Source organism: Amborella trichopoda, chromosome 5 (assembly GCF_054954075.1).
Source record: "Amborella trichopoda isolate Santa Cruz 75 chromosome 5, AtrichopodaSantaCruz75HAP2 v2.0, whole genome shotgun sequence".
Taxonomy (NCBI): Eukaryota; Viridiplantae; Streptophyta; class Magnoliopsida; order Amborellales; family Amborellaceae; genus Amborella; species Amborella trichopoda.
In genome coordinates this window covers 11011014-11032435 of record NC_142340.1, presented here as the reverse complement: position 1 = coordinate 11032435, position 21422 = coordinate 11011014, and the positions used below count along the sequence as shown (strand labels likewise).

Genomic DNA, 21422 nt, shown 5'->3' with positions numbered 1-21422 from the left:
TGAGTCATCTGCCGCACCTGAGAATCATATCGATCAACCCGGAGCAGGCACTTCTTTGGAAGAGCTCAATGGAGTCGCCTAGTTGATATTTCATTGTCGTATATTGTTTTCAAAAGGTAGTGCTCTCTCTAAGTCACAAAATTCTGAGATGTTTGAGGTCCTGCAGGTAGAGTCCTTGTGTTATGAGTCTTGAAACTGCTGAACTAAACCATGATCTTGTTTTACTCTTGTTATCTTGCATAAGTGGTGTGTTGCATTTTAAATTGTTTTTATGTTTGGGTGCTTGAACAGCCATTCTGTCTCTTTGCATATCGGTCTTATACACAGTTTTTAGTTTATTGTGTTTTCTGGCATGCATATGCATTCAATGCCATATTGAACTGCAATCCGTATTCTTCTCACTAGTTAGTGTCCTGCATATTGGACATATCGTTTTGAATGTTAATATCACCATTATTGGCTTGGAAATTTTCTTTCAAATATCGAACTATTCATATCTTCTGTCAGCTCATGACCAAAGGAAATGGTGTCCTGCACATAGTTACTGGGAGCGCTCCAACAGGTGGCGCTCCTGCTTCGGAATCCAGTTCTGACGTTTCATGACCGAAATCTTGACCGGAACTCGATTTATTTTTTTCGGGATCTCGCTCCCAATTATAGGGTACTCAGTTCTATGAACAAAGGATCTTGATCCCATCATTGCACGGTGCACGTTCCCAAAGATTGTAGATCTCGTTCCCCAACAAATAAGATCCTTGATCCCCTAATTTTAGGAGCGTGATCTCTGTGTTCACAGAACTCAATCATTATAGGAAGTGACACCGAATTTTTTGTAATTTTGAATGCAATTATTTTGCCAATTTACAAGGAAGTGCCAAAATTTCATGCAGTATTTTCAACCCAAATTAACGGCAATACATTTTTCAAATTTCTTCCAGACGTAACCAAACAGTAGCAATGCATGCCCAGATTGCATCCAGATGATACCCAAACAACAACATTCCATTTCCTGGATCTATTGCACCGGTAATTATTGACGCTAGTAATTTGTTTCACAAGCAATATATTTTCAGGTACAAAAATGGCCAACAGGCCACATGCGTATCATGTATGAGATTTTGAACAATACTAGCATTAATGGAATTTAATTGTATAAAGCATTGAAATAATTTATTTCATACAAGATTAATGGAATTTAATTGTACCTATTTCATACAAGATAAATGGAATTTAATTAATACATGCACATCTAGGATTGGTTGTGCCTGGATCTAGCCCAATGGGCCATTGCTACAGAGGACAATGGTTTCTAGAATAAACCTAAATGAAATCACGTCTATATGGGAATGGGCTGCAGTGCTTAGTGGGAGCATGAATCTATGCATAATGGAATTGGGCTCTTTATACAAGTGGAGTTTTGAGATGGGAGCGCGGACAATCATGCACAGAACGCGGTCCGTCCTTGGATGGTTGATCCTTTCTAACTAGGAAAACAGTCATTCTTATATGGGTGCACGACTCAACTTCAAATGGGTCTCATTCCTGTGGATGAGAACGTAATCCTATTGAGTATGGGAATGTGATCCCATTGTACATAGACCGGGTACCCGTTAAGTAAGGATCTAGATTCCATTGTTATTGGAATGCGCTCCCTCTTCATATGGGATCCCGATCCGCAACTTTTACCTTGACCAGAACTCACTCTCCGAGCTCCAGAGCTTTGGGCAGCCATTGATCAGACGCTTCAGCTCCCGCTCCAAAAACCGGAGCTATTCCCGTTCCCGCTCCCCCTCTAAGTAACTATGGTCCTGTACATATTTGTTTGTTACTCCACATAAGATATCAAATCAATGCAAGAAATTCGTCACTTTTGAGTGTACAGTGAATTGTCCATGATTAGATTAAGAGAGGGCATGAAATTTATTGGTAATAACATGAACTATTCATATCTTCTATCAGCTCCTGACCAAAGGAAATGGTGTCCTGTACATATTTGTTTGTTACACCACCTAAGATATCAAATAAATACAAGAAATTCGTCACTTTTGATTGTACAGTGAATTGTCCATGATTAGATTAAGATCAAACATGAAATTGAATGTGTAGCCGTGACACGAAATGAAATCAAGGAGAAATGTGGAAACTCAAACTATGACGCATGGGATGTCTAGAGATCTCCTTTTGTGGTTTATGAACTGGTTTATCTGTTGCGCTCTGCGACATTATCATGTTTCCTTTCCATTACCATTGTTGAAATTCATTTCTGGAACCTAATGTTTGGGAAGAGTCACGAGGCATTGAATATAAAATTTCAAATGCCCATTTTAATGTGAATGCACACAAATACACACACAGGGCAACCAAAGATTTTGATATTTATGAACTCTAATGGATCTAGTGTCTAGACATCTCAAATTCTCTTTTGCTTTCTCCAGGTTGGAAATATGTCTTTTGGTTCTTCTTCATCATCCTTGGACAACTCATGTGCGTCCTTCTATACTACCAGACATAATGAACATGAAGGAGAGGATGAAATAACCCATGTTCACAAAATTTGTTCACTGTTTCATGGTGGAATCGGCTTTTAAAATCGATGTACTTCATCTCGAATGCCATGTGATTCCTCAATTTATATTTTCTAAGGGCTATTTTTAAATTTTTTTAAAAAAGATGGAAAAATATAAAAGTGAGTATTAATGACCAAAACAAGTTTTAATCTTTACTATAATGTAAATAATATTTAAAAATACATTACAAATCAAATTCCTTATTTTTGATAATTTATATACATTTTTTCCAATTTTTTTTAAAATACCGGTTGATCACCCTAACCGCCAAAAACTGGAACCAGCCACTAGCCGGTTCTGATCTAACCTGGCGGTTAGTTGTTAGATCGGGCAATTTTGCGAACAATAATTTGGGGTGCCCCCTCCTCTTATTGGGTGCCCCTTGAAAGAAAAAATAATAATTTTGATGAAAATAAATGACCAAAAAGTCCCTCCTAGCTACATGAGTATTTTGGTAAGTTTCCATCACCATAAATTTTTATCATGTGCCCCCTTGCATACATGTCCCAAATTTCGCTGTAAAATGACTTGTGGAATAATAAAAAAAAAAAAACACTTGCCATCGGATCAAGATATGATGCTCAAGGGCCAATTTCTAACATTGCGGCTCAAGCCATCCTAATCTACAACAGGTGGTTGAGAGTATGGGTCAGATATGGTTTATATATGGGCGGGTCACAGGTTTCCCTTTAAATACATGAAGTCATGCAAAAAGGATAACGGTAATAGAAGGAAGCTGGTTTGAATGCAATGTTCATTAATATTATATATATATAGATATATACACGCCAATTGACCATAGCCGGCTCCAAGTCAGATGAAAATTGACGAAAAGAATGGTGAAAAGGGAAGAGAAGAGAGAGGTGTTGAAAAGCACCGAGGCTTGAAGAGAATATTTCTCGAAAAACTTCAATATCTGTTTTTTATGTTACCAATCTAATCCTAATTTTCGAATATGGGCTATATGAATCTCAATTCTTCATTCTGCTCTATTAAAACTCATATCTTCAATGAGGCCCAAGGTTTCAAAAAACGCTGGGTGGCCTGCATGGCGCCCAGCATCAAGGCGGGCATCCAGAACCTCGAGTACCCTGTGGTACTAATTCTTAGTTATATATATATATATATATATATATATATATATATATATATATATTTGCTATCCAAATATACATATATGTATATATATGTGTCAAATTTTATAATTTATTCCATTTGAAAATATTACAAGTTCGCAACATATGTTTTTATACAAACATATCACATGTCTCAGCCTCTCAGGTAATCAGGTTGAGAATAAACTTATTCAAAATTTCAAACCATACAAAACATTTAAAAGTCTAATAGGCTATATTGTAAGGTCTCCAATTCTCATATTCTTCATATTCCATATGCATAAAATAAACAATACTAACATCCAAGTTTCCAACTCTCCAAGTCTTCAACAAATTGACTTCCAAAACTAAAAAAAACCAGTAAACCAAACAATGAAATAGTCCAAAATAACAAAAAAATTACAAACCACATAACTAAATAAAAATCGGTCAAATATCTAAAGTCCAAACCAAGATGGTGCAATAAAGTTACTACAAAAGAAGAGAGAAGACAATCAAAACATTAATAAGAATCAGAATCATCATCTTCATTGATTTCATCTGCATCAGAATTGAGGCCGTCATCATCACAATCATCACCCTTTTCAACATATTCCTCTTCTTCCAGAGATTCTTCTGAATCTACCTCCTCTTCCTCTATCTCCCTCCGTGAAGTACCAGCAAAAGAAGTTGTTCGAGTGGCCCTCTTAGGATCAGAAGCTTGCTCCAAAGCCTCATCGACTATTTCCATGTCAAACCCTCCTCAGGAAAGACTCATCAGTACTAGGGTCACTAACTAGCCAATCTGAAGCATTCTCCGTGTCTTTCGAATAAATAGGGTCCTTCTGTGGCTGTTTTTTCTTCTCCTTGAGCATTTGATTATCTCTAACAAAAACCAAGTCATTGAACTTCTTTTGCTTAAACATATTTCTTCTCTTTATATGCACCTATAAGGAAAAATAATGCATAAGTAACTACTATGAGTCTATGATCTTCTTACCTTTTATGAATCTATATTACAAGATGAACTTATAAACAAAAAAAACATATAAAATTGTAAAATAGTAAAATATCATCTCAAACGAAGTTCAATTGTGCTCACAACCAGAAGAGGTAGTTGTCAAATTCAATATCTGTACAGCCATCGTTTAGAGGTTTGGAGCACTACTCCCATGTTATCTCCACCATTGAGCTGCAATATGTGGGCAACCTTTATAATTAATTTAGGTATTTAACATTATCAGAACTTGAAAGAAAATTATAAATTTATATTTTATAAAACAAAACTCAAAAGAATACTACTTGATTCGTCTTTGTTTCTCTGTCTTAATGCCATATCTTTCCCAAATGACATCAAAGAACACTTGTAAGAAATGAGCTCTTCAGTTGATATTTTATCTTGATATATGGATCATGAACTAATTTCTCAAGGCACTCATTACAACCATCCATAATTGCCCCTTTTGACTCAATATCAGCATCTGCATAAAAGAATTTGGGGTTCAAGTAGTACCCCGCTGCATACAATGGTCTATGGAGCTGCCTATCCCATTTATCATCCATAATCTCCGAATTGGGGCATACTTCGCTGCATCTTTGCCCAAATTCTCTGCAATATTATTCTTAGCCATTTCCATTGCATCAAATATAAAGCCCATGGAGGACTTATCAGCATCAACCAAGCACAAGACCTTCACCAAGGAAAAAAATACTAATATCGCATGCTTCACCCCACGCCAAAAATATTTGAAAGAACAATATCTCGTGCCTTCCTTCCTTTGGCATCTCTAAACCATTTACACCTACTCCACTCCTCTGAAGCAAAAATAGACCTTAATGCGATCCTTCTCTTATATATGTTTTGTAGACTAAGTTTAACAGTGACAAATCTAGTGACCTCAGGCCTCTCTCTTTTTTGTAAACTTGCGCATCATGCTAAGGGTAACTATGTAACAGTATATGAAGATTATAACCTCCTTAGAATAATTCATTTAATAGTAGGCAATTCACCAATTGCCTCAAGCAAAAGATCTACACAACGTGCAACGTAAGGAGTCCAAAATATGCGATGTCTCTTCTGTCGAAGCAAATGACCTGCAGCTAGATTGGGAGCAGCATTATCTATGACCAGTTGAATTACAAGTTCCTCCCTAACCTTTTCAATGCACTTATTAATAAAAGAAAATATGTAATGTGCATCATGAATATCATTGGAAGCAGCGATTAAGCGCAAAAAAATTATACCTGTATGACAATTACTAGCAAATTCATGTTACTCCTCCTCCTCCTCCTATCACTCCATTTATCTGTCATTAATAAAACCCCAAATTTAGCCCGGCCCTCCTTATGAGTCTTGAGATATTGGTTAGTATACTCGACTACTTTCTTTAGTAGTGGCTCTTCAATCTCATAAGGAGTTGGAGCTTTCAAACGTGGCCCAAATTGCCCAATTGCTTCCAATATTGTATGGAAGCTATTCCAGCGAGCAGTGTTAAAAGAAATGTCCGCATAGTAAAACCATTGAGTAATATATTGAATCACCCTGTCTCTATCTTCCTTCTTAAACATATTTTCAATTGTCACTTATTTTTTTCCATTTCCTCCTTTGCCTTTCTCAATAACTGTCGCAGGGCTAGGTGTAAAAAAATTATCTATAGGCCCTCTCGTACAAGCCTTCTTAGACCCAAAAGCCCTCTTGGTCTTAGCGCTAGGAGTACCAACCATGACTACCTCTTCTTCCCTATATTCACCATCTTCTTCAGTGTCAATATTATCGTAAAAAATATAGACCCATGACTTTAATTCTGCTATATCCTTTTTTTTTTACAATTTTTTTACTATTTTCAACTTCAATGTATTCCAAGATTTCTTTCTTTACAAGATCTGAGACTTTCTTGTAAAGAAAGAAAGTCTTAAATGGGGCAACATCACCTCTAATACCGACAAGATGTTTCTTAAATCTATTTATGCAGGCATTAGAAACACATCCACAGAAATTACACATAATTTTATTGCTGTCATTCTTATCAGGGTTAACACAATATTTCCATCCCGGATCTCCACCCCTAGTAGACCCTGTAGAAGACATCTCAAATTGGAAAACTAAAAGTCAAATAAAGATTACAGACTGACATTTTCGACCCAATCTCTAATCTTGGCTACCTCAATCGAGCTACGAATCAATTCAAAAGCCTTTTAATACCACCAATAACATCGTAAAAATAATTTCAATGAGCAAAGAAAACTTTTTCAATCCACAAAAAAGACTTTTGATTATCAGAAATTACTTTAGATTATCAGAAATAAGTTTAAGATTGATGGTTTCTTGTTTTTGTTCAATTTGCGGTTAAAAAATAAACCCCAAACTTCTTTTATACAAACTTGGGGGTTAAAATGACCCCCTTTGCCCTTTTGGGCAAAGTTAAATACAAAACAATGCCAACTACCCTGGGCACCCGCCCAGGTACAGCCGCCCGTGTAGGGGCGCCCAAGTCGAGGCGTGCAGAAATTTTTTCTGAGCGCCTAGACACCGGGCAGACTGTTTTTTGAAACATTTGTGAGGCCATAAGTTCCCATATCTTTTTGGACTACTACCAACTATGTCCTTTTGCCCCTACCCCTTGCCATTTTCAATCCTCAGTCCCACTTGAACTAACTCACACCTTCTAACAGGTATTGTCCTTGGTCGATACCACATATGGCCAGCCCACCTAATTTTACTATTTCTCATTTTATCGCTTATTGGTGCTACGCTTAAATTCTCTCGAATAGATTCATTTAGAATTCTATCCCATCTTGTCTTGCCGTTCATCCATCTCAACATGCTCATCTCCACTACACTTATTTTATGGGTATATATTGTTTTTTGTCCGCTCAACATTCTACCCTACAGAGCAAAGCTAATCTCACTGTTGTTTTATAGAACTTGCCATTCAGCCTCATTGGTATGCAACGATCACATAAAATTCTAATTGCACATCTCTATTTCGCCCACCCAGCTCTAATTCTGTGTCCGACATCTTCCTTGATCTCTCCATTTTTTGGGATTGTCGACCCAAGATATCGAATGTGCAGTCTTTTTTGTACTTCATGACCATCAATCTAAATTACTTCCTTGTCTCTACTCCTATTATTACTAAATTTGCACTCCATATACTCTGTTTTAGTCCAACTAATTTTAAAACCTTTAGATTCTAGAGCATCCCTCCAAAGTTCTAACTTTGTATTGATGTCGTTTCGGGTCTTATCAATCAAAACCATGTCATTTGCGAACAACATGCACCACGATACCTCATTTTGTAGGTGTCTATTTAAGTCCATAACTAAGACAAAGAGATACGGGTATTCTAACCCTTGATGTAAACATATTGTTACTGAAAACCCACTCGTCTCTCCACTAGTTGTTTGTACCATAACGCTCCATCGTACATCAATGAAATTAACAAATTTTTAAGATGAAATTTTAGGTATCCGGGTTTCTAAATATTTGCTTGGCTACTTGTCACACCCCAAGAATTTACAATACTATTATTCCTGAGATGTGACGGACAAAACATATATACATCTATTGATAGGACAAATTTACAGTGGCGAGGTCTTACATAGTAAATAAAGAAAGCTAGCACAACAACAGTATCTTCCAAGGTTGATTCTGACTAGCACTCAAATGAATCCGTAGTTATCTTGAAAAAATGTTTACCATAGTTTGATGAGTTTGGCTACTCAGTAAGTGATCATCATAATCCTAAAAATAATCATGATTGAAAGATATCAATATTTTCCAAAATGAGATCTATTAACAGAAATGCATCAACAGCTTCACTTTCAATAAATGCATAATTAAGTATAAACCGAGTAATTGAAATGCTTATAACACTTTTAACGGCAGTACATAATTCAAAGGATTTCACAAAATACCCTACTGGCGTCCCAAGTAGGTCACCTATATACCCCATCAGCGTCCTGATGGGTCCACTTAATCCCTATCGGCGTCCCAGATAGGTCCACTTAATCCCTGCAGGTCCACTTATACCTCATCGGCGTACCAGATGAATCCACTTAATCTCTACCGGCGTCCCAGATAGGTCCACTTATACCTCACCGGCGAACCGGATGAGTCCACTTGCATACTTAAATTATTTCTAAATCTCTTTAAACATCCGAAAGCAGCAATATCATGTACACAACATATCACTGAAATCATTAATATGAATTTCACTGAAACCATTAATAATAGTCACTTTCAATAACATTTCTAAAATAACCAATCAAATATTTTGGGCTCAAATTTAGAAAGGTAGCAGTTCGTAAAGACATTCTAGCATAATTGCCAATTTAATATGTATAGAAAAACTCTTATAGAAATTCAAGAATACGGAATTATCACAATTTATGGGATATCAATTCACAAATAAGCATTTCACAACAATGCTATAATCAATTGCAAAAATACCAATTTTTAATTAATAAGGCAATCATTTGCACATGAAATTTACAATGTCTAAATATTCAAAAACAGTAGAAAGAAATCTTACAATTTTATTAACAGCAAAAATATCACATTTATTTCTAATAATTTTATTAAAAAGATTATTTTTCAAAATAATGAGATCACTTACGCATAAAATTTATCGTGCCTAAAATTCATGATAGTAAGTAGAAATAATTATTTCATTTCATTTTTAAAAAGAACGGATTATTTTTCAAGACAATGAAGTCACTTACACACAAAACTTATAAAATAAAAATCCTGGACGAAAATATCACTATTTATTAAAAACAGACTATTTTTCAGGAAGACGATGTCAGTTACCCACAAATATTTGAGAGGAAGCTTCCGATAAAAAATTCGGTTAAAGAGAGGAGTTCACTGTGTTTCGACCAGAGAGAGAGAGATCTCAAAATTTTGTTTTAGGGTGGAGTGCTCACATCCCCTATTTAAATTCTTATAACGTATTATTATATTATGTTATTACGCTCCACCTCATACCTGAGGTGTCGCGTTAGAAGTCTGCTTTTATCGTACGAAAACCACGTCCGCTAAAGGACGTTGCCAGCTGCAAGCAGTAGGAGGCAAAAGAAAAAGTAAAGGCAAAGGCAAAGTCTTTTGAAAATAGTGATGGTCCTCAAGGACCACCATACTCAAACAGAACATCACCTATTTAAAAGCATATTTTCTCCCTTTTTTTTTTTTTTTTTTGTTTGAAATTTTAGGATTTTTACATTCTTCCCCCCTTAAAGAAATTTAGTCCTTTAAATTTGTGTACCTGATTACTGAAAAAGATAGGGGTATTTTTCTCTGATTTCGTCTTCTCGTTCCCAAGTCGACTCTTCTCTTGAATGGTACTGCCATAATACACGGACTAAAGGAATCTCCTTGTTACGCAACACTTGCACCCTTCTATCCAGTATCAAAATTGGCTGCTCAATGAAGGATAGGTCCTTCCTGATCGGTAAAGGTTCATATTTTAAGATATGGGAAGGGTCGGGCTGATATTTTCGTAGTGAAGATACATGAAAGACATTATGGACATTTGCCAATTCGGGTGGTAAGGCAAGTCTATAAGCGACACCTCCGATTCTTTCCAGGATTTCAAATGGTTCGATGTAACGTGGGCTCAACTTTCCTTTCTTGCCGAATCTCATAATGCCCTTTATTGGTGAGATTTTTAGGAAAACTCGATCACCTTCCTCAAATTCAAGATCTCTCCTTCAGTTATCGGCATAACTCTTTTGCCGACACTGAGCTGTCCTGAGCCTTTCACGAATTAATGCTATTTTATCTGTGGTTATCTGGACAATTTCTGGCCCCAAAAGCTTTCTTTCACCAACCTCGTCCCAACATATGGGTGACCTGCATTTTCTTCCATACAGGGCTTCATATGGTGCCATCTGAATACTGGCTTGGAAGCTATTATTATAAGCAAACTCAATCAGGGATAAATGGTCATCCCAGCTTCCATTAAGGTCAATAACACAGGCCCTCAGCATATCTTCCAAGGTTTGGATGGTCTTCTCTGATTGTCCATCAGTTTGGGGGTGAAAGGCAGTACTAAAGGCGAGTCTCGTCCCCATGGCTGACTATAGTCTAGCCCAAAATTTAAAAGTAAACCGAGTATCCCTGTCCTATACAATACTGACAGGAACTCCATGCAACCGCACTATTTCCTTAATGTACAGCTGAGCCAGTCGATCCAAAGTGTACGTCGTGCGAATCGGTAGAAAGTGGCCAGCTTTGGTTAACCGGTCCACAATGACCCAAATGCTATCATGTCTTGAATTTGTTCTAAGCAAGCTAGAGACAAAATCCATAGAGATGTGCTCCCATTTCCATTCTGGCACCGGTAAAGGCTGCAACAACCCAGCGGGCCTTTGATGTTCAGCTTTTACTTGCTGTCATGTTAGGCATTTAGACACAAATAGTGCTACCTCTTTTTTCATATTATTCCACCAAAAGGTTTTCTTCAGGTCCTGATACATTTTAATACTTCTGGGATGTATTGTATAACGAGAATGATGTGCTTCTTCTAAGATAGCTTTCTTTACACTCTCATCATTCGGGATACAAACCCGACCTTTGAATCTTAGCAAATCCTCACTACATATAGAGAATTCATCTCTCTTCCCTTGCTTCACCTCTTCTATAATTGTTATAAGCTGATGGTCTTTCTTTTGTGCCAATCGAATTTGTTGGATTAATTGGGGTTCCGCCTTAATATTGGCAATCATACTTACCACACCATTAATGGACGGAGTTGGATGCCAATCCACTATTTCCTCTAAAAATCACATTTCTTGGATCATTAGAAGAGCTAAGACTTCCGCAGATTTTCTACTTAGAGCGTCGGCCACAACGTTAGCTTTTCCTGAATGATAATGGATTGTACAATCATAATCTTTTAAGAAATCCATCCATCTTATCTGTCGTATATTTAAATCTTTCTGAGAGAAAAGGTATTTCAAACTCTTATGATCCGTGTATATTACGAATTGCTCACCATATAGATAATGCCTCCATATTTTTAAAGCGAATACTATTGCGGCTAGCTCCAAATCATGAATTGGGTATTTTTTCTCATATTCTTTCAACTGTCTGGATGCATATGCCACTACTTTCCCATATTGCATTAATACACAGCCCAAACCTTTATGTGAAGCATCACTATAAATCACAAATCCCCCACTCCCCTCAGGAATAGTTAAAATAGGTGCTGAAGTTAATCGAACTTTTAGTTCTTGAAAACTCTCCTCACATTCACTTGTCCACTCAAATTTGACATTTTTCTGTGTCAATCAAGTCAATGGGATTGCGATTCGAGAAAATCCTTCTACAAATTTTCTGTAATATCCTACCAATCCCAAAAAGCTTCGAACTTCAATCACATTACTTGGTTGTTTCCAATTAACAACGGCTTCAACCTTTGAAGGATCAAGTGATAGACTTTCTTTTGATATGACATGTCCTAAAAATGTCACTTGTTCAAGCCAAAATTCACATTTACTAAGTTTGGCATACAATTTCTTTTCTCTTAATATTTGCAATACCATTCTTACATGCTGCTCATGTTCCTTCTGATTCTTGGAATAAATTAAAATATCATCGATGAATACCACAATAAATTTATCCAAAAAGGGCTTAAAGATCCGATTCATCAAATCCATAAACGCAGCTGGTGCATTGGTTAATCCAAAAGGCATGACTAAAAATTCATAATGGCCATACCTTGTTTTGAAAGCTGTCTTGAGTACATGTTCACTTTTAATCTTAAGCTGATGGTATCCAGATCTAAGATCAATTTTTTAAAACACTTGTGATCCTTGTAATTGATCAAATAAATCATCAATTCTAGGTAATGAATACTTATTTTTCACTGTCACTTGGTTCAACTGTCTATAATCAATACACAATCTCATAGTCCCATCTCTCTTTTTGACAAACAGTACTGGAGCAACCCAAGGTGACACACTGGGCCTGATAAAACCTTTATCTAATAATTCTTCCAATTGTTGTTTCAGTTCTTTAAGTTCTGCAGGAGCCATTCTGTAAGGTGCCTTAGAAATTGGTGCTACCCCTGGCAATAATTCAATGGAGAATTCAATTTCCCTGTCAGGCGGTAATCCTGTCAATTCTTCAGGAAAAACGTTGAGAAATTCTCGGATAACCGGAGTGGTATCCAAATTTATTTCTTCCTTCCTATCTTCTTTGATATAAGCAACAAAGCCTCGACACCCTTTTCGAAGGAGGTGATTAGCTCGAATACAAGAGATTAAATATGATGGGGAGTCTTCTCTGACACCATTGAAGTAAAATACTGGTTGATTCAGAATGCTAAAGGTAACAATTTTCTTATAACAATCAATACTTGCATGGTATGCAGAGAGCCAATCCATGCCTAAGATTACATCAAAATCTTGAATTTTCAGGAGTATTAAATCAACCAACAGTTCCTTTTCTTCTATCTTTATTACACATGATTTGTACATTATATTGGTGTTAATTGAATCTCCCATCGGTGTGGCTACCTCTAGAATGTATTCTAATTGTTCTGGTTCTACCTTTAAGTGTCATGCAAAGTGTTGTGACACAAATGAATGAGTAGATCCAAGATCAATCAAAACATGAGCTACTTTTTGGAAGATAGTAAGAGTACCTTGGATCACTGATTTTGAGGCCTGAGCGTCTTGCTCGGTAGTCGTAAATACTCTTCCCTTTATCTGAGGCTTTGGAGCTATCTCTCCCTGCTTTGGAAGCTGTTGTGTCTGTAAACTAGAACATTGTTTAATCTGGTGTCCCAATTTTCCACATTTAAAACAGGCTCCGGTATTCCAATAACAAAGGCTTGATCCATGATTTTTCCCACATTTTCTACATGGTTCTATTGGGTTTTGAAATGGCAAGGGCCTTGGCTTCTTGTTTGGCCTTTCAAACTGTTGTCAATTAGATGATGTAGGTCTAACATGACTATTCTGATTTTTCGTCTTTTGGTAATCTTCAAAATCTTTTTCGACAATTTGGGCACGATGCACTATTTCAGCATAAGTTCTTAATTTCAAGACTGATATTCTGCTTCTAATAGCTGGCCTGAGACCCCTTTCAAATTTCTTCACCTTTCTTGCCTCATTATTAATCATATGTGGTGCAAACCTGGCCAATTCAGTAAACTTGGCCTCGTACTGTGCTATTGTCTTATTTCTTTGGATTAATTCTAGAAACTCCATTTCTTTTTGGTCTCGAATAAAATCTGGGAAATATTTTTCATTAAATGCCTCTAGAAATACTTCCCAAGTCAAGGTTTTATTTTCTTTAACCAATACTCCTTTTGCCATTCGCCACCAGTGTTGTGCCTCACCTTCTAACATAAAAACTGCCAAGGCCACCTTCCTATCATCAGGACATTCCATAACCTCGAATATTTTTTCCAGTTGCATAATCCATCCCTCGGCTTCCAGTGGGTTTACAGCACCCTTAAAAGAAGGTGGGTTTAATTTCTTAAATTGTTCGATATTGCTCCCACCATTTCCTGTAACTGACTGCCTGGGTGGATTGTTGTCTTCCATCTGATGTTGCATTAGAGTAACCATATTTTCCAAGGCTTTGTGAATTCCTTCCATATTGGCTTCAGCTATTCTGGATCCTGACTTTATCCCGGTCTATACACACAATAAATGTGATTTTAAGTACATTCTTTTTAAATTTCCTAAGGATCTTAAACCTATTGCTCTGATACCATAATTGTCACACCTCAAGAATTTACAATACTAGTATTCCTGAGATGTGACGGACAAAACATATATACATCTATTGATAGGACAAATTTACAGTGGCGAGGTCTTACATAGTAAATAAAGAAAGCTAGCACAACAACAGTATCTTCCAAGGTTGATCTTGACTAACACTCAAAATGAATCCGTAGTTATCCTGAAAAAATGTTTATCATAGTTTGATGAGTTTGGCTACTCAGTAAGTGATCATCATAATCCTAAAAATAATCATGATTGAAAGATATCAATATTTTCCAAAATGAGATCTATTAACAGAAATGCATCAACAGTTTCACTTTCAATAAATGCATAATTAAGTATAATCCGAGTAATTGAAATGCTTATAACACTTTTAACGGCAGTACATAATTCAAAGGATTTCACAAAATATCCTATTGGCATCCCAAGTAGGTCACCTATATAGCCCATCAGCGTCCTGATGGATCCACTTAATCCCTATTGGCGTCCCAGATAGGTCCACTTAATCCCTGCAGGTCCACTTATACCTCACCGGCGTACCGGATGAGTCCACTTAATCCCTACCGGCATCCCAGATAGGTCCACTTATACCTCACCGGCGAACCGGATGACTCCACTTGCATACTTAAATTATTTCTAAATCTCTTTAAACATCCGAAAGCAGCAATATCATGTACTCAACATATCACTGAAATCATTAATATGAATTTCACTGAAACCATTAATAACAGTCACTTTCAATAACATTTCTAAAATAACCAATCAAATATTTTGGGCTCAAATTTAGAAAGGTAGCAGTTCGTAAAGACATTCTAGCATAATTGCCAATTTAATATGTATAGAAAAACTCTTATAGAAATTCAAGAATACGGAATTATCACAACTTATGGGATATCAATTCACAAATAAGCATTTCACAACAATGCTATAATCAATTGCAAAAATACCAATTTTTAATTAATAAGGCAATCATTTGCACATGAAATTTACAATGTCTAAATATTCAAAAACAGTAGAAAGAAATCTTACAATTTTATTAACAGCAAAAATATCACATTTATTTCTAATAATTTTATTAAAAAGATTATTTTTCAAAATAATGAGATCACTTGCGCATAAAATTTATCGTGCCTAAAATTCATGATAGTAAGTAGAAATAATTATTTCATTTCATTTTTAAAAAGAACGGATTATTTTTCAAGACAATGAAGTCACTTACACACAAAACTTATAAAATAAAAATCCTGGACGAAAATATCACTATTTATTAAAAACAGACTATTTTTCAGGAAGACGATGTCAGTTACCCACAAATATTTGAGAGGAAGCTTCCGATAAAAAATTCGGTTCGAGAGAGGAGTTCACTGTGTTTCGACCAGAGAGAGAGAGATCTCAAAATTTTGTTTTAGGGTGGGAGTGCTCACATCCCCTATTTAAATTCTTATAACATATTATTATATTATTTTATTACGCTCTACCTCATACCTGAGGTGTCGCGTTAAAAGTCTGCTTTTATCGTACGAAAACCACGTCCGCTAAAGGACGTTGCCAGCTGCAAGCAGCAGGAGGCAAAAGCAGGCAAAAGAAAAAGTAAAGGCAAAGGCAAAGGCAAAGGCAAAGTCTTTTGAAAATAGTGATGGTCCTCAAGGACCATCATACTCAAACAGAACATCACCTATTTAAAAGCATATTTTCTCCCTTTTTTTTTTTTTTTTTTTTTGAAATTTTAGGATTGTTACACTACTCTTTGAAGGAAGAAAATTTGGGCCCATTGTCTTGGTGAGATATATTTGATCCTAAATATCTAAATTCATATGAACACCTATACTATGCTCCTCCAGAGTATAGTTTCCTACAAGTCCCTCGGTCAAATTACCTACTTAAGAGGAATTTTTCAATCTAATTTTTTTGTAAACTACCTTAAAATTATTAGATGATTATTATCAAAATAAAAAGAAAAATTCGAAATTTGAGTTTTCTAACACTTAGATCTAACGATCTAAAAATTGAATGTTTTCTATTTAATCTTGAGACATTAGTTTTTTCAAATGCTTAGTGGTTGCAATAAGAATTTTTTTTTATTGTGGTTAATCTATGCTTTACACGGGGTTATATCTCCAAAATTTAGGGGGTCCTAAGACTAATCCTACGTGCAGTTTTTGCCTAAGGGAGAAGATGGGCAGTATTCCTAAGGGGGTAGAAATATCTTTCGAAAATTTCTCCAAGATCAATTAAAAAACCCGAATCTAATTTGGAGTTTATGAAAAAACAAGAAAAAAAAAAAAAAAGAAAGAAAGGTCAGAGTTAATTCTCTCTCCAAAATGAATGTTGTTTTAAGAGTTGAAAATCAATTTCGATATTTTTTTAAAGGTTCAACTAACCAAGTTTACATTTTGTCCATCTCCCATATTTACAAGAAAATATATAATAAAATCATTTACTTTTTGGTACAAGAAAGTTGAAAACTTAGACATCAAACTTCAATTCGAATTGCTTAACTTGTACCATAGTTATAAAGAGGAATAATATATCGGCAAACTAAAACTTTGGCAATAAATCAGTTTTACTTCAAAAGTCATAGGCAAAAAATCGAGTCAATGGATCGCCCAAAAATTTAGTTAAACAATTGTGAATATTTTAGATTTGACTAAAACAAACAGAGTAAAAAAATCAGATGTATGAAGATGACACAATAGAGGATTGTGATTTGCAGTTCTAATATGGATGAACAATACTTTTATGTCCGTACCTAGTATTATAAGAATAGTAATTGAGAAAATTTTGTCTAAACTTCCAACAAATCCAACTACAATGCTTAATCTATTGTCACGATACAAAATATATCATGGATGTATTAGGAGCATATAATAAAACAACAACAACAATACTAAACACAAGAACTATATTAACAAATAAAAAGAACTGTTAGTCAAGGTATAGGATTATTGTTTGAAAAAAAAACAAAACAGAGCTTCAAACCTCAATATAGAATTGCAGTTGAGTAAAACACAAAAATCCCAATATGTAAAATAGTGGTCCATCCAAATTACTATGTTGTACACACCAATGAAATAAAAAATAAAAATAAAAAGTGAAATTAATCGAACTCCTTTACATAGAAAGAAAGCAACAAAATGCTTAAAAAAAAATCCAAAATTCGAATCCCACATTGAATTCCTAACGGCCTAAATCTTTATTTGTTACTGAATCTGTCTCTCGCTCTTTAGAACCGCTCACTCTACTTCTAACTCATACCTATTATTTTGCGATATATGATTGTTTTGATATAGTATGCTTTGGGGAGTATATTGCTTGTATTTTTTTGTACAGTTAAACGAATAGGTCAAAAACTTTTATGGAATTTTTTGTTAAATTCAAGTTCTTAAATTTACTCTCACTTTTAATGTACTCAACTCTCGACCAAATTCTATTATATTAAATAAATGAAGACATAAAATTATAGGGAAGGAGTTTTTCTCAAAAGGATAAAATACAGATTTATATCGATTTTATTAGCAAACTTTTAAAGATATTTTGAAAGACTTGAAGTTCTTAACGGATTTAAAAAAATCGAAGATATCTTGAAAAAATCGAAGATATCTTGAAAAAATCGACTTTTAAATGGAATCTTGCTATAGAGTGTACAATTGACTATATGAAAAACTCCAATAAAGATCTTTTTTTTTTTTTTTTTTTTTTTTTTTTTTTTGTTGTTTTTAACGAATCCAATAAAGATGTTTTCTAAATTGGGAGGTGATATCAGATTTCATAAAAAAAAATACTAGAAATAATTATAGGAAAAATATCTTCATACCTCATATTTTAAGTTTCATATCTTCACCTAAGATTTTAAAGACTTTAAAAATCTAAAGTTTTATATCTTCTAACCCCTAAACTAAATTTTTTCACTTCAATCTTATTTTTCTAACCCAAACAAATTATAAATTAATAAACCTTTTCAAACTTAAATTATTTTCTCTCATCTTCAAAACGTCTCCTTATTTCTCTCTCCCCAAGCCCCTTCTCTCTGTCTCCTCCGTGTATTACCCATCTCTCTCTCCCTGTGTATTACCCCTCTCTCTCTCTCCCGTCACTCTCTTTCTCCCCTGACCCCTCTCTCTCCATGTTTGAAGCATGGTTTCAAGAACCTCCTCAAATGCAAGGAACTCCCATTCTATATTGGGTTTCCTCAATCTTAACCAGATTAGAAAGAGAGAGTCATAAAAAAAATGAAGGAATTTCACATGAATTGAGAGTGAGTGCATGAGAGAGAGATAGACAGAGGGGAGAGGGGGCAGGATACAGAGGATGCCATTGAAATGCAAAAATCAGGAAAAAGAAGAACGAATACATGGAAAAGAGTGACAGAGAAGGAAAAGATTCAGAGATAAAATCAAGAAAAAAATACCTAGAACTAGAAAAATGAACCTCACGAGTACTCCGAGAGAAGCTCGACTCTCCATTTGTGCTTGCGCATAATGGGCTGCACCTGTTTGGCGACCTTCACAATAAACTTTTTGGCCTCCTCTTCTCCAGGCTTTTTCAGAACCTTGATCTCCCATACCTTGTACAAATCCCCCAACTCCATGGATTCAGGTTCGTCGGGTTAGAGAGGAAGAGGGAGAAGTTTGGGGGATGAGAGAGAGGATAACTTTAAAAAAGTTTGTTATTTTATAATTTGTTTTGGTTAAAAAATATAATTAAAGCTGTAAAAGTTAGTTTATGGGCATAAAAATTATAAAACCTAACATTTATGTGATCCGAAATATGTTTTGAAATATTTGGTCAATCGATATATAAAATTTAAAAATATAAGATATGAAAATATTTTCCCATAATTATAACCTTCTTGTATGACGTATAAACGACTTTATGATATGTAATCCTCAAATTCAAGTTGTCAAAATTATGAACCTCAAGTTCAACAATCTAACGGGGATGATTTTGGCCACTTTGTCACAGTTGCAGCTAAGTTAGTGGATTCATGTTCCGAGTCCTCGAAACTCAGGCTCGCCAACTCGGACTGGATCAGCGAGCGTGAGTTTCCCCAAATTGGGTGTCCCTCTCGGTGATATTCAAAATAATTCAAAGAGAACTATAAAAAATCTCAAAAAATAAAGAATTTATTTTGTGATATGTTTTTTTTTATATATTTTCTATTAACTTGACAAAGATTGAAAAGGGGTTTTTGTCAGTATTTAAAAAAACGTCGAGTCGAAACGGACGAATCGCCATGGACGGATCGAATCGGCGAAAAAAACGGGAATCATCCGGTTCTAGAGAGAACCGGACGACTCTGCACAGGGACTCGCCGATTCACTGTACGGAATCGGCGAGTCACGTACAGATTTTTTTTTTTTTTATAATCCATGATAGATTTTTTTGTAATACTTGATCGATTTTTTTGTAATCCATGAACGAATTGTTTTTTTTTTTTTTTTGTAATCCATGATCGAATTTTTTGTTTTTTTTTTTTTTTTATAACCCATGATAGAATTTTTTGTAATCCATGATCGAATTTTTTGTAATCCATGATCGAAATGTTTGTTTTTTTTTCTTGTAATCCATGATCGAATTTTTTGTTTTTTGTTTTTTTTTTGTAACCCATGATAGAATTTTTTGTAATCCATGATCGAATGTTTTGTAATCCATGATCGAAATGTTTGTTTTTTTTTTGTAATCCATGATCGAAATGTTTGTTTTTTTTTTTGTAATCCATGATCGAATTTTTTGTTTTTAGTTTTTTTTGTAACCCATGATAGAGTTTTTTGTAATCCATGATTGAATTTTTTGTAATCCATGATCGAATTGTTGTTTTCTTTTTTTGTAATCCACAATTGAATTTTTTGTTTTTTGTTTGTTTGTTTTTTTTTGTAATCCATGATCGAATTTTATGTAATCCATGATCGAATTTTATGTAATCCATGATCGAATTTTTTGTAATCCATGATTGAATTTTTTGAAAATTTGTGATTTTTTTTTTTTAATCCATGATCGAATTTTTTTTTGTAATCCATGATAGAATTTTTTGAAAATTTGTGATTTTTTTTTTTTTAATCTATGATCGATTTTTTTGGAAATTTGTTAATTTTTTTTTTAATCCATATTATTCAAAGAGAAAATGAGAGAGATGATGATTCTGATGCCACCCTATCCCAACCATATCATTCACATATCGAGTCCCAACAGCAACAGTGTAGGGATGAGCACGACAGTGCAGGTGAGTATGAAGGATGGACAATCTTTGGGGATTTTAGATTGGGAACACAACAAAACACTAACACTCAGGGATTTGGGAATAGTCAGACGCCTGCTAATATCGATGATTCGTTTTTAGATCGAATCAATGAATTGTTAAACGAATTCAACCAATGGCACCAGCGTGACCAAGAAGAACAATAACGACGTCTATCATTTTATTTTTAGATCATATGTTACTAATTTTATGCTTTATTGTAGTCCATGTATGTTGATATACTTATTCCATGATAATTTTATGTTTATCCTTTTGTGTGATGTAAATTAAATGCTGAATAGCGGTTCATGCAGGGAAAAAACATATCAATATTCGCATATTCATTCAAAAACATGAAAATTCTTAATGGAGTACCCTCATTTCTTACTGAATTCCTAAAAAACAATATTTATAATGAATTTTAATAATTTTTTCGAATTTTTTTTTAAGTTTTATTTTGACCGATTCACCCGATTCCCGATCCGGATAGTCGATTCACTGATCTGAATCGGTTTTTTGGAAACCCGATCCGGGTCACCGATTCGTTTTTTAAACCATTGGTTTTTGTCCATGAATACTTATTTTTACATTTTTTTAACCTTAATGTATTTTGCTTAATCTTACTTTAACCATACATTTCCTATTGTTTGTTATTTTTATATTTTCCAACACCGAGTAGACTACCCATTCGATATATATATATATATATATTATTTTCTTTTATTTTTATTTTTTTTAACCTTTGTGGTGATGTGGAGACAAAGAAGCCGAGATGGCAAAAGAAGA

The 21422-nt window shown here is 34.8% G+C and overlaps 1 long non-coding RNA gene across 2 annotated transcripts; it reads right to left on the bottom strand.

Moving 5' to 3' along the window:
• Positions 1–1151: 1151 nt before the first annotated feature.
• LOC110008057 (uncharacterized) lies at positions 1152–19047 on the bottom strand. Of its 2 annotated transcripts, none has more exons than XR_016055985.1 (2): positions 18810–19047; positions 1152–1808 (listed from the first exon to the last, which is right to left on the bottom strand). It is a non-coding gene; the product is annotated as an uncharacterized LOC110008057 (long non-coding RNA). The 2 variants fall into 2 exon arrangements; XR_002282521.2 differs by lacking the exon at positions 1152–1808 and adding an exon at positions 3929–4608 and having other exon boundaries at positions 18810–19032.
• Positions 19048–21422: the final 2375 nt, after the last annotated feature.